The 13,100-nt window shown below is 47.7% G+C and overlaps 1 protein-coding gene across 1 annotated transcript in view; it reads left to right on the forward strand.

The window, feature by feature from the left end:
- The first annotated feature begins 11,516 nt into the window (after positions 1–11,516).
- The window catches only part of LOC105491316 (adaptor related protein complex 1 subunit gamma 1), a 91,062-nt gene continuing 89,478 nt past the window's right edge, over positions 11,517–13,100 (forward strand). Inside the window, exon 1 of the mRNA XM_011757612.3 lies at positions 11,517–11,910. The gene's annotated coding sequence lies outside the window, so the exon portion shown is untranslated. The remainder of the gene's footprint in view (positions 11,911–13,100) is intronic.

Here is a 13,100-nt window from a genome sequence, read left to right on the forward strand (position 1 = left end):
TCCTATATTCTAGTGGACTAAATGTTAGTGATTCTGTGAGACTGGAGAGGCCAGAAAAGAAGGCCAAATTATTATTATTTTTTGGTTTCTTGCATAACTAGCTTTTGTTTGTTTTTATTATTATTTTTTTGAGACAGGGTCTTACTCTGTCACCCAGGCTGGAGTGTAGTGGCTCAATCACTGCTCACTGCAGCCTTTATCTCCCCCAGCTCAGGTGATCCTCCCATCTCAGCCTCCTGAGTAGCTGGGACTACAGGCACACATCACCACACCTGGCTAATTTCTTTCTTTCTTTCTGTTTCCCTCCCTCCCTCCCTTCCTTCCTTCTTGTCTCTCTCTCTGTCTCTCTCTGTCTCTGTCTCTGTCTCTCTCTCTCTCTCTCTCTCTTTCTTCTTTTTTCTGAGACGGAATCTCGCTCTGTCTCCCAGGCTGGAATGCAATGACTCGCGATCTCCGCCCACTGCAAGTTCCGCCTCCCGGGTTTACACCATTCTCCTGCCTCGGCCTCCCAAGTAGCTGGGACTACAGCCGCCTGCCACCACGCCCAGCTAATTTTATGTATTTTTTAGTAGAGACGGGGTTTCACCGTGTTAGCCAGGATGGTGTCGATCTCCTGACCTCGTGATCTATCTGCCTCGGCCTCCCAAAGTGCTGGGATTACAAGCATGAGCCACCGCGCCCGGCCCCATTTTTCTTTTCAATATACTTTATTTTTAAGATTCATTTTAGGCTCATACCCAAAAGCCAAATTAATTTTTAGATGTAATTATTGGTTATGCAAAATTTTAATTTTTTTTTATTTTTTTATTTTTTTTTTGAGACGGAGTCTCGCTCTGTCGCCCAGGCTGGAGTGCAGTGGCCGGATCTCAGCTCACTGCAAGCTCCGCCTCCCGGGTTCACGCCATTCTCCGGCCTCAGCCTCCAGAGTAGCTGGGACTACAGGCGCCCGCCACCTCGCCCGGCTAGTTTTTTGTATTTCTTTAGTAGAGACGGGGTTTCACCATGTTCGCCAGGATGGTTTCAATCTCCCGACCTCGTGATCCGCCCGTCTCGGCCTCCCAAAGTGCTGGGATTACAGGCTTGAGCCACCGCGCCCGGCCAAAATTTTTAATTCAGAATTCTCTTTTATGTATCCCAGGAGTATACATTCCTCCTTTTGCATATGAGAAGGTGATACCTATAAACCAATGACTCTTTAAAAACTCGATTTGGGGTCAGGCGCGGTGGGTCATGCCTGTAATCCCAGCATTTTGGGAGGCCGAGGCGGGTGGATCACGAGGACAGGAGTTGGAGACCAGCCTGACCAACATGGTGAAACCCCCGTCTCTACTAAAAATACAAAAAAATTAGACAGGTGTGGTGGCGCACACCTGTAATCCCAGCTACTCAGGAGGCTGAGACAGGAGAACAGCTTGAACCCCGGAGGCGGAGGTTGCAGTGAGCCGAAATTGCACCACTGCTCTGCACTCCAGCCTGGCGACAGAGCGAGACTCCATCTCAAAACAAACAAACAAACAAAAAACATCAGTTTCGTCTTGAAAGCTTCATTCTAAGATTTTCTACTCCTCATAAAAGACAAGTTTATTTAAAGAATATGGAGTTAGAGAGATCTTTAGGTCCAGGCCAGGGACCCACTTGCATAGCAAACTGCTTGCCTCTCCTCAGAAGTAAGACACCTCACTCTTGGCACCTACTTGGGTCCTGGACCATCAGCTGGCATGTGTGGACGGCTTGGCGAAGGAGTTTGTTGTTCCCTGAGCTGGGCACTAGGGACTGGCTGCCCCAGTTACTGCAGATGTCTTAACACTTCTTGGACGTCCCAGGCTAATTTTAAAGCAACTGATAGAACTGATTTTGGAAGAACAAGTTTAAAACTATGCAATTAAAGGAAAACAAAAACAATTTACTATAGATTTTTCTAGACAAATGATGGTGCCCATATTTATACATATTTTCGAGATGAGGTCTCACTGTGCTGTCCTAGCTAGTCTCAAACTTCTGGGTTCAAGCGTTTTTCCTGCCTCATCCTCCTGAGTAGCTGGCACTACATGTATGAGCCACTGCTCCTGGCTCAGTGGTGTCCATATTAAGGAAATAAAATTACTTGAGTAGAAGACAACGGATCAGAAATCCTGCTTTGTTTCTAGATGGTGCATTCTCTTCTAGTGACCTTAGTTTTGTCATTCCTCACGGGAGAATGGCACCATTTCCTCAATCTGCAATTTAAGTTGATTGCAGTCTCATACCTGGTAAAGTTTTTCCCTCCAAAGGTGCCAAAATAATACTGAATAATTTACAAGTCAAGAAAAACTACTCTACAAAAAAGAAAATATTGTGACATAAAGCATCTCAGGTGGCACTCTGGGCTGCCTTTTTTTTTTTTTTTCTCTCTAAGATGGAGTCTCACTCTGTTGCCCAGGCTGGAGTGCAGTGATACAGTCTCGGATCACTGCAACCTCCACCTCCCGGGTTCAGGTAATTCTCCTGGCTCAGCCTCTGGAGTAGCTGGGATTACTGCTGCCTGCCACCATGCCTGGCTAATTTTTGTATTTTTAGAAGAGACAGGGTTTCACCATGTGGGCCAGGCTGGTCTCGAACTCCTGACCTCAGGTGATCCACCTGCCTTGGCTTCCCAAAGTGCTGGAATTACAGACGTGAACCACCATGCCTGGCCTAGGGCTGCCTCTTTTGAAAAAAATTTCTGAAACAAAGAAGCAGCTTGGCAGAAGCTAATGTCCCCTGAGCTTTGGTCTTTACTGTTTTACCTATAGCAGAGTTCCTAACGCTCTTGGTAAAAGGTCAAAGAGTGTGTGGAGTTGGCTGCTTGAATTTTAAATTTTACATCCTTTCTGGCTTTTGTCATAGGTGAAAGATGAATTCCTAAACTCTTGTCTCAGGCCAGCATACATTGTGATTAGGGACTGTACTTTAAAAGAATTGTGAAAATGCTTTTTGTGAAAATATTACATAAACAGCAGACAGGCTAATTTCTCTCTGACTTTCAGTCTTATTTATAGATTCGTGTGACTCAAAGGATAACAAAACAGGCCAGTGGAGCCGCCTCTTTGACTCACGTCACTGTATTTCTTACACGGCTGTGCCCCTCTTCACTCTCCTTTCTCGGTTGAGATCTCTGGCACGTGGAGAGGCAGGAAGGGTTCCTTGTGAAAGATGCTGACCGCATTTCTTCAGAGCTTTCCCCATCTGCTCTAAAGGTCATATGGGCTTCAACTGCTGATACTGACCGAAGAATTTAAGAAACTCACTGTTTCGGACGCAGTGGCTCAAGTCTGTAATCCTAGCATTTTGGGAGGCTGAGGCAAGCGGATCACGAGGTCAGGAGTTTGAGATCAGCCTGGCCAACATGATGAAACCCGTCTCTACTAAAAATACAAAAATTAGCTGAGCGCAGTGGTACACCCCTGTAGTCCTAGCTACTCAGGAGGCTGAGGAAGGAGAATTGTTTGATTCCAGGAGGCGGAGGTTGCAGTGAGCCAAGACTGTGCCGCTGCACTCCAGCCTGGCCGACAGAGCGAGACCCTGTCTCAAAAAAAAAAAAAAAAAAAAAAGAAAGAAACTCACTGCATCCCTAAGCCCAAACAAGACAGTTCCCCTCTAGTACCCCAGATTCCACCAGATACCTTGTATTCCAAAAGCCTTCTTTCACTGCTCTGGCTCCCAGCGACCTCTCCTTTTTCTGCTCCTTCTGAACTAGGACTTCAGTGACCTCTCCGTTTTCTTCTCTTTCTGAACTAGGACTTATCTGCTGAATGATATCACTGGCTTATTTTATATTTGTGGATTTAAAAAAAAATCTTGTTTTCCTCAATGAGATTGTAATTATCTGGAGGGTAGGGGCAGTCTCTTTTGTTAGGTCTATTACAAGATTCTGGTGCACCCAGGACAGCGTGGCATAGGAGAAATAATCAGGTAGCCTGTTTGAATGATTACTGTATGGGTTAGAAGACGAATCCAGAGTTGGAAGCACTAGATTTGAATCTGGTCTCTACTACATGAAGGTGTGACTGATCATTTAATCTCTCCTCTCCTCTCCTCCTTTCCCCCCTCCCCCCCTCCCCTTCTCCTTTTCTTTCTCTCTCTCTCTTTTTTTTTTTTTTTTGAGACGGAGTCTCGCTCTGTCACCCAGGCTGGAGTGCAGTGGCCAGATCTCAGCTCACTGCAAGCTCCACCACCCAGGTTCATGTCATTCTCCTGCCTCAGCCTCCTGAGTAGCTGGGACTACAGGCGCCCGCCACCTCGCCCTGCTAGTTTTTTGTATTTTGTAGTAGAGACGGGGTTTCACCGTGTTAGTCAGGATGGTCTCGATCTCCCGACCTCGTGATCCGCGCGTCTCGGCCTCCCAAAGTGCTGGGATTACAGGCGTGAGCCACCACGCCCAGCCTCTCTTTTTTTTTTATATATATTTTTTGAGACAGAGTGCCGTTCTGTCACTCAGACTGGAGTGCAGTGGTGCAATCATGGCTCACTGCAGTCTTACCTTCTGGTGTCAAAAAATCCTGCCTTAGCCTCCAGAGTAGCTGGGACTACAGGCACATGCCACGATGTCCAACTAATTAAATTTTTTTTCTTTTCTTTTTTTTTTTTTTGAGACAAGAGTCTCACTCTATCGCCTAGGATGGAGTGCAGTGGCGCAATCTTGGCTCACTGCAACCTCTGTCTCACGGGTTCAAGCAATTCTTCTGCCTCAGCCTCCTGACTAGCTGGGATTACAAGTGCATGCCATCACGCCCGGCTAATGTTTGTATTTTTAGTAGAGACGAGGTTTCACCATGTCAGCCAGGCTGGTCTCAAACTCTTGACCTCAGGTGATCCACCTGCCTTGGCCTCCCAAAGTGCTGGGATTACAAGTGTGAGCCACCGTGCCTGGCCTAATTAAATTTTTTTTCTTTTTCTTTTTTTGTAGAGACAGGTTCTCACTATGTTACCCAGGCTGGTCTCAAACTCCTGGGCTCAAGTGATCCTCCTGCCTTGGCCTCCCATAGTGCTGAGATTACAGGTAGCCTCTGTTTTCTTATCTCTAAATTAAGGATAATAATATTTATCCTAAGTAATCTAATATTTATTGTGTCCTTACTATGTGACAGTCACTTTTCTTTTTTTTTTTTTTTTTTTTGGAGACGGAGTCTCGCTCTGCCGCCCAGGCTGGAGGGCAGTGGCCGGATCTCGGCTCATTGCAAGCTCCGCCTCCCAGGTTCACGCCATTCTCCTGCCTCAGCCTCCCGAGTAGCTGGGACTACAGGCGCCCGCCACCTTGCCCGGCTAGTTTTTTGTATTTTTTTTTTAGTAGAGACGGGATTTCACCGTGTTAGCCAGGATGGTCTCGATCTCCTGACCTCGTGATCCACCCGCCTCGGCCTCCCAAAGTGCTGGGATTACAGGCTTGAGCCACTGCGCCCGGCCGACAGTCACTTTTTAAAGTGCTTTAAGTGTGTCAGCTCATTTAATTATCATGCCACCCCTAAGATGCCAATGCTAGTATAAGCCTCATTTTTCAGATGGGAGCACTGGGTTCAGAAGTGTTCAGAGATGTTAAGTAACTTGTTGCAGGTCACATAGTAAAGAAAGGAAGAGCAGGGTTTTAAGCCCAGGTAGTCTAGCCCCAGTAACTTACACTCTTAACTACTGTGCTATAATGCCTGTGTGGTTTACAAATTCATGGTGTATGAGGAGCAAATGAATGGATGTATATGAAAATACTCTTTTATTTTCTTTTTTTTGAGACAGAGTCTTACTCTGTTGCCCAGGCTGGAGGGCAGTGGTGCGACTCTGGTTCACTGCAACCTCTGCCTCCCGGGTTCAAGTGATTCTCCTGCCTCAGCCTCCCGAGTAGCTGGGATTACAGGTGCATGCCACCACACCTGGCTAATTTTTGTATTTTTAGTAGAGATGAGGTTTCACCATGTTGGTCAGGCTTGTCTCGAACTCCTGACCTGAAGTGATGCACCCACCTTGGCCTCCCAAAGTGCTGGGATTACAGGCATGAGCCACTGTGCCCAGCCTGAAAATACTTTTGTAAATGTAAGACATACTGTACTACTGTTATTTATAAAGGGCAGTCAGTAAATGCTTTAGTGAATTATGAGGCGGCACAAAAATTTCAATATTTACATTCTTATGATGATTTAGGCTTTTCAAAGTGCTTTCATGTAGCTGATCCCTTCTGGATAACAAGCCACTCTAAATCCATTTTGGAACAGGCAAGACATAAATAAATATTGGCAAGCTGAGTAAACAGGCTTAGAGATGTTTAACACCTTGCTCTGGGCAAAAAGTGAATCAAACCCAGCCAAGACTGGCATCTAAGTGGTCTGACTCCTAGCCAGTGTTTCTTCAGTTTTATTTTTTGTTGTTGCTCTTTGTTAAATTGTTGTTATTAGTGCTATTCATTTATTTTAGAGATGGAGTCTCGTTCTGTTGCCTAGGCTGCAGTGCAGTGGTGTGATCTCGGTTCACTGGGACCTCTGTGATTTTCAAGTGATTTTCCTGCCCTAGCCTCCCGAGTAGCTGGGATTACAGGTGCGCGCCACCACACCTGGCTAATTTTTGTGTTTTTAATAGAGATGGGGTTTTGCCATGTTGGGAAGGCTGGTATTGAACTCCTGACCTCAGGTGATCTGCCAGCCTTGGTCTCCCAAAGTAATCACGATGGGATTACATGTGTAAGCCACTGTGCCTGGCCTATTCTTGTTAAATTGAAGCAGTTCTCAATAGTAAACAAAACCATAAAAATAATAATATTTGGCCAAGCACAGTGGCTCATGCCTGTAATTCCAGCACTTGGGGAGGGTGAGGTGGGAGGATCACTTGAGCCCAAGAATTCCAGACCAGCTTTGGTAACATAGCAAAACCCCGTCTCTACAGAAAAGAAATACAAAAAAAAAAATTTAAACAAATTAGGTGGGCATGTTGGTATGCACCTGTAGTCCCAGCTACTCAGGAGCCTGAGGTGGCTCAATATACACTTTTGCAAGCTCATTTTATAACATTGTTTTAGAACATTTCTTTTTATTTTTATTTATTTTTTATTTTTATTTTTTTTTGAGACGGAGTCTCGCTCTGTCGCCCAGGCTGGAGTGCAGTGGCCGGATCTCAGCTCACTGCAAGCTCCGCCTCCCGGGTTTACGCCATTCTCCTGCCTCAGCCTCCCAAGTAGCTGGGACTACAGGCGTCCGCCACCTCGCCCGGCTAGTTTTTTTTTTGTATTTTTAGTAGAGACGGGGTTTCACCATGTTAGCCAGGATGGTCTCGATCTCCTGACCTTGTGATCCGCCCGTCTCGGCCTCCCAAAGTGCTGGGATTACAGGCTTGAGCCACCGCGCCCGGCCTGAACATTTCTTTTTAAAGTCTGCCATGGCCGGGCGCGGTGGCTCACGCCTGTAATCCCAGCACTTTGGGAGGCCGAGGCGGGCGGATCACAAGGTCAGGAGATCGAGACCACGGTGAAACCCCGTCTCTACTAAAAAAATACAAAAAATTAGCCGGGCGCGGTTGTGGGCGCCTGTAGTCCCAGCTACTCGGGAGGCTGAGGCAGGAGAATGGCGTGAACCCGGGAGGCGGAGCTTGCAGTGAGCCGAGATCGCGCCACTGCACTCCAGCCTGGGCGACAGAGCGAGACTCCGTCTCAAAAAAAAATAAAAAAAAATAAAAAAAATAAAGTCTGCCATACTATAATAATAAAGTTTTCATTTTCCTGGTAACATAGTATTCCCTTTTATTGATGAGCTGTAATTTATTTATCTGGAATTAGGGGTTATGTTTGAGAAGACCGGGAGTAAGCCTTCCTAGACTTAAATCGCTAGCTGTGGAAACCAAAGATCCCAAGATAATGTGACTATGCTACATACTGGGGCAATTGCTTTTATTTATTTATTTTATTCATTCATTTAAAAGATGAAGAGGTAGGGTGTGGTAGCTCATGCCTGTAATCTCAGTCCTTGGGAGGCGGAGGCAGGTGGATCACCTGAGGCCAGGAGTTCGAGAGCAGCCTGACCAACATGGAGAAACCCTGTCTCTGCTAAAAAATACAAAATTAGCACGGTGTGGTGGCGCATGCCTGTAATCCCAGCTACTCGGGAGGCTGAGGCAGGAGAATCGCTTGAACCCGGGAGGCTGAGGCTACAGTGAGCCGAGATTGCGCCATTGCACTCCAGCTTGGGCGAGAAGAGTGAAATTCTGTCTCAAAAATAAAAGTAAAATAAATAAATAAATAAAAGATGGGGTCTCACTATGTTGGCCTGGGCTGTTCTCAAACTCCTGGGATCAAGTGATCCTCCCACCTTGGCCTCCCAAAGTGCTAGGATTACAGGTGTGAGTCACTGTGCCCAGCCGGGGCAATTGCTTTTAATTTTAGTTGCATGGAAGAAGGGTTTGGTACTAAGATAAATGGGCTGGGCATGGTGGCTCACGCCTGTAATCCCAGCACTATGGGAGGCTGAGGTGCGTAGGTCATGAGGTCAAGAGATCAAGACCAGCCTGGCCAACATGGTGAAACCCTGTCTCTACTGAAAACACAAAATACAAAAAAATACGCGAGAATCACTTGAACCCAGGAGGTGGAGGTTGCAGTGAGCTGAGATCGCGTCACTGCACTCCAGCCTGGCGACAGAGCAAGACTCCACCTCAAAAACAAAAACAACAACAAAAAAAGGGAAATGTAAGTAAAAAAAATACTGAAAAAGAGTTTATTTTTTAATGTTTAAAACTCTTTAATGCTCTGCACTTGGCATGGTAGCAAAAAAGCTCTTTCTTCCTTAGGTAGCTGGCTTAATTTTTCTTTTGTGGTTCACAATGATGCACATTTAAATTTGACCTCTAAGCAATTTTTGTGGTGTTCCAAACGGAATACTTTAGCTAACTCTACTTTGCAACCTGCAAACTTCTTATGTGGAAACCCCAAACTAAGTTTGGCCTGTGTTCCCTACATACCTCAGAGGAAATTGTGTTTTGGCTTCGTTCCACTATTTACTAGCCTTGTAGTCCAGGGTTGCACCGTACAGTAGCAGCGTGGCAGAGGATCTGAATTCCGTAAACATTCTGTTCTTTAAACCACTCGTTGGTGGCTTACTCCACCCTGAGAGTGTAGGTGTGTGTGTAGGTGGGTGGGTAGGTAGGGGTGGTGGAAGTTGGTGGTACCCTATGCTAATTTATAAAATGGCACTCTGACCTGGCGCGGTGGCTCATGCCTGCAATCCCAGCACTTTGGGAGGCCGAGGTGGGCGAATCACCCGAGGTCAGGAGTTCGAGACCAGCCTGGCTAACATGGTGAAACCTCATTTCTACTAAAAATACAAAAAATTATCTGGGCATGGTGGCGCATACCTGTGTAGTCCCAGCTACTTGGAAGGCTGAGGCAGGACAATCGCTTGAACCCAGGAGGCGGAGGCTACAGTGAGCCCAGATCACATCATTACACTCCAGCTTGGGCAACAAGAGGAAACTCTGTCTCAAAAAAAAAAAAAAAAAAAAAAAGGCCGGGCACGGTGCCTTACGCGTGTAATCCCAGCACTTTGGGAGGCCGAGGTGGGTGGATCATGAGGTCAGGAGATCGAGACCACCTTGGCTAACACGGTGAAACCCCATCTCTACTAAAAATACAAAAAATAGTCGGGCACGGTAGCGGGGACCTGTAGTCTCAGCTATTCGGGAGGCTCAGGCAGGAAAATGGCGGGAACCCGGGAGGCGGAGCTTGTAGCGAGCCAAGATCCGGCCACTGCACTCCAGCCTGGGCGACAGAGTGAGACTCCGCCTCAAAAAAAAAAAAAAAAAAAAAAAAGGCACTCTTTAACAGAACCCCAGGGGAAGAGGGGAGAGGATGTGTCTTTTAGCCAAGTCAGTTTCTTGGAGCCTGTTTCTCCTTATTTGTAAAGCTAAGTTACTTACGTTTGACTAGCCTGACTCAGGAGGTTGTCCAGAGGGTCAGATTAGATTACACACATGAAAGTGCCTCATGAACAATGTGATATCAATATTTAATAATAAAAATGATAATTATTATCGCACCCATGGCCTCATTTCTTTCCAGCCACTTGGCATGCCCCCGTAGTTCAGGGACAAAATTGTACAGATGGGCCTGCTTGGTTCAATTTTTTTCGTGTGTTTTTGAGACAGGGTCTCACTCTGTCGCCCAGGCTTGGCTAACTGCAACCCCTGCCTCCGGGGTTCAAGCGACTCTCCTGCCTCAGCCTTCCAAGTAGCTGGGTTTACAGGTGCCCACCACCATGCCTGGCTAATTTTGTATTTTTAGTAGAGACGGAGTTTCACCATGTTGGCCAGGCTGGTCTCGAACTTCCGACCTTGGGAGATCCGCCCGCCTCAGCCTCCCAAAGTGCTGGGATTACAGGCGCGAGCCATTGCGCCGGCCTACTTGGAGCGATTTTTGTAAAGTATTTTGAATCCGTGCATGAAAATGACTAAGGAAAAAGGTGCAACCTTCTCTCTATGACACCCAGGTCCTAAACTCAAGATTTGTGGTTAGTTCTGGGCAGGCTGGTGGCTCACACCTGTCATCTCCACACTTTGGGAGCCCGAGGCAGGCGGATCACCTGAGGTCAGGAGTTCAAGACCAGCCTGGCCAACATAGCGAAACGCTCTCTTTATTAAAAATGCAAATATTAGCCGGCTGCGGTGGTGGGAGCCTGTAATCCCAGCTACTTGGGAGGCTGAAGCACGAGAAATTGCTTGACCCCGGGAGGCAAAGGTTGCAGTGAGCCGGGATGCCGCCCCTGCACTCCAGCCTGGGCAACAGAGCGAGACTGTCTAAAAAAAAAAAAAAAAAAAAAAAAATTGTGCAGTTGGTTCTGTTCTGTTTGGCACCCAGCCTGGTGCTGTGTTGTATTGTACTTTGTTGCCAATCTAGCGGAAGGATTTTGGTCTAGGTAGGTCACCTTTACTTTAAACAGGCCAAGGTATCAGGCCCCCTTTACGTTCACACGGAAAAGACTCGCGTCATATGTTAGTAATTATTTATCAGGTTAGGAACTGTCTGGTTAGACTTTCTTTGGCCCTGGTCATTAATTCATGGAGTCATAGACCGAAAGCCCATTCCGTAAGGGTTTCAGCTAACATGAGTCCAAGTCTTCTTTCTACATACGAGGAAACTGAATCCCTGGAGTTTAAGTGACTTGAGCTGTGCATGAACTGCGGTACTGGGCGTGGAATCCATTCTTGTGAGTCATCCTCTTAACTCTTCGTAAAATATGTTGCAAAGACACCATAAAACCATAGAATACCACCTGGAGCATGCTCCTTCAGTTAAAAAGAAAGCAAAAATCTTACAGGAGACAGCAAAGAGTTTGGGATGCCCGTGGATGAACACCATTTCATCCCTGCTATCTTCTCCGCCCCCACCTGCCTAGCCTGCTCCCACTTCCTGGACTACCTGACCTAGCTCCGCCTCCTCCAGGTGGCCCCACCGCTTCCTGGTAGCCCAGCCCCTCCCCCGCCTCCCGCCAAGCGGAACCAATGTCTGTCCGCTCTGGGGTCGGCCGGATCTTTCTCGCTCAGACTCTTCGCAGCGGTGACTCGGCAGCAGCGTCTCGCGTCATCAGTGACAGCCCTGACCCTTGCTACGCTTTGCGTCGCTCTGCCAGAAGCAGTCGCCTCCTCCTTGGCAAATAGTCCTCGGCAGGGTCCGAGTTCTTGGTTAATCCGAGAGGAGAGGCACGAGAAGTTGCAGTGCAGGGACACGGAAGCGACTAGACGAGGAGGCCAGGGAGCCAAGTTTCCTCAATAGTGTGTGAAGTTAGTTAAAAACTCTCTTCTTCCTTAGGATCCCTCCGCCTGCAGTAGCAGTGGTGAGGCCGAGGGAGCCGCCATTTTGGATGTTCGGTTCCTGCTGCCACTGCTGCCGCCGCCCCCGGAGCTGCTGGTTTCATTCGAGGTTTCGGGCCGGTGAGTGTCACTGGCGGCACTTAGAGCATATTGCTGCTTTTGCCCCGCCGCTGGCGCGGGCGCTCGACCGGAAGCTTCCTTTCGGTTTCAGGGGTCCGGTCCCAGGCTGTGGGTGTTGAGAAGAGAGGACAGAGAGGCTGGGCCAGGAGGGGCCGGGAGCCCCAGGGGCTGCTCCGACTTCTGGAGGGCCGACCCCGAGGCCTCGGACCGGGAGGTTCCGCGCGCAGCGGTGTTCCGGGTAGTGGCGTTGCCCCGCGGGTACGGGCCTCCTTGAATCTTTGACTTTCTCAGGCTGCGATCTTTGAGGGCTCATTCAGGGAGCCTGGGGTTTAGCGCGGCGGGCCCCACCCCCGCGTGTCTTCTCTGAGCCACGTACCAGCGTTCTTGTGTCTTGTACCCGTGTCAGGTCTCTCAGATAACTCTCAGCATTTCCAAATGCCCAGTTAATCGCTGCCTGCCCCTGCAGTGCCGTCCTCTCGGAACCAGACATCGGCCTCGCCTCTCTCTAACCTTCCAACCAACTTCTTTCCCAATTTTCCGCGCGCGCGTGTGTGTGTGTGTTTGTTGTTGTTTTGTTTTTTTCAGCCTACCTGCGAGTGTACTGTTTACCCTTTTCTCAGCTCCTGGGCCTGCGGACGTCAGCGTCTAATAATTCTCCCGGGCTTCCTGATTGCCTGAAAGAGTCGGGACGATTCAGTTGATTGTTTCCCGGTTAGGAGACTTGGTGTAGGAGATCCATCGAAACACTCGCTCAGAGTGTGCTTCAGCAGTAATGTTTATGAGGCAGATTAAATGGCTTTTGGGAGGCGGGAGTTGTCAAATGTTTTCTCATTTGTGGATTCCCTCCCTGTGCTGAACACTTAGCTTTTTGGTACTCACTGACACTTGTGTGGTGTTTTTTTTTTTTTTTATCCTCCACTATTACATATCCCTGAGCATGGAAATCTGTCCATGGAGAAAAATATTAATCTGAGGTAGGTAGAAAGGAGAGTTGGGCTGCTTTACAGTGATTCGTTAACCGAGGAGAGGAGTTAGTGCTTTCTTAGTGACCTTAACTTTGAGGTGTTTGTACAGTAATGATCTTTGCTGACTGATTCTAAAAAATACTTGTAATGACTTCATGTATTGGTTTTTTCTGGGGATAGTTGAATTTTAAATATTCACTTCCACCCTTCCCTAGAATACTTGTC

The sequence above is a fragment of the Macaca nemestrina genome, chromosome 18, assembly GCF_043159975.1.
Source record: "Macaca nemestrina isolate mMacNem1 chromosome 18, mMacNem.hap1, whole genome shotgun sequence".
Lineage (NCBI taxonomy): Eukaryota > Metazoa > Chordata > Mammalia > Primates > Cercopithecidae > Macaca > Macaca nemestrina.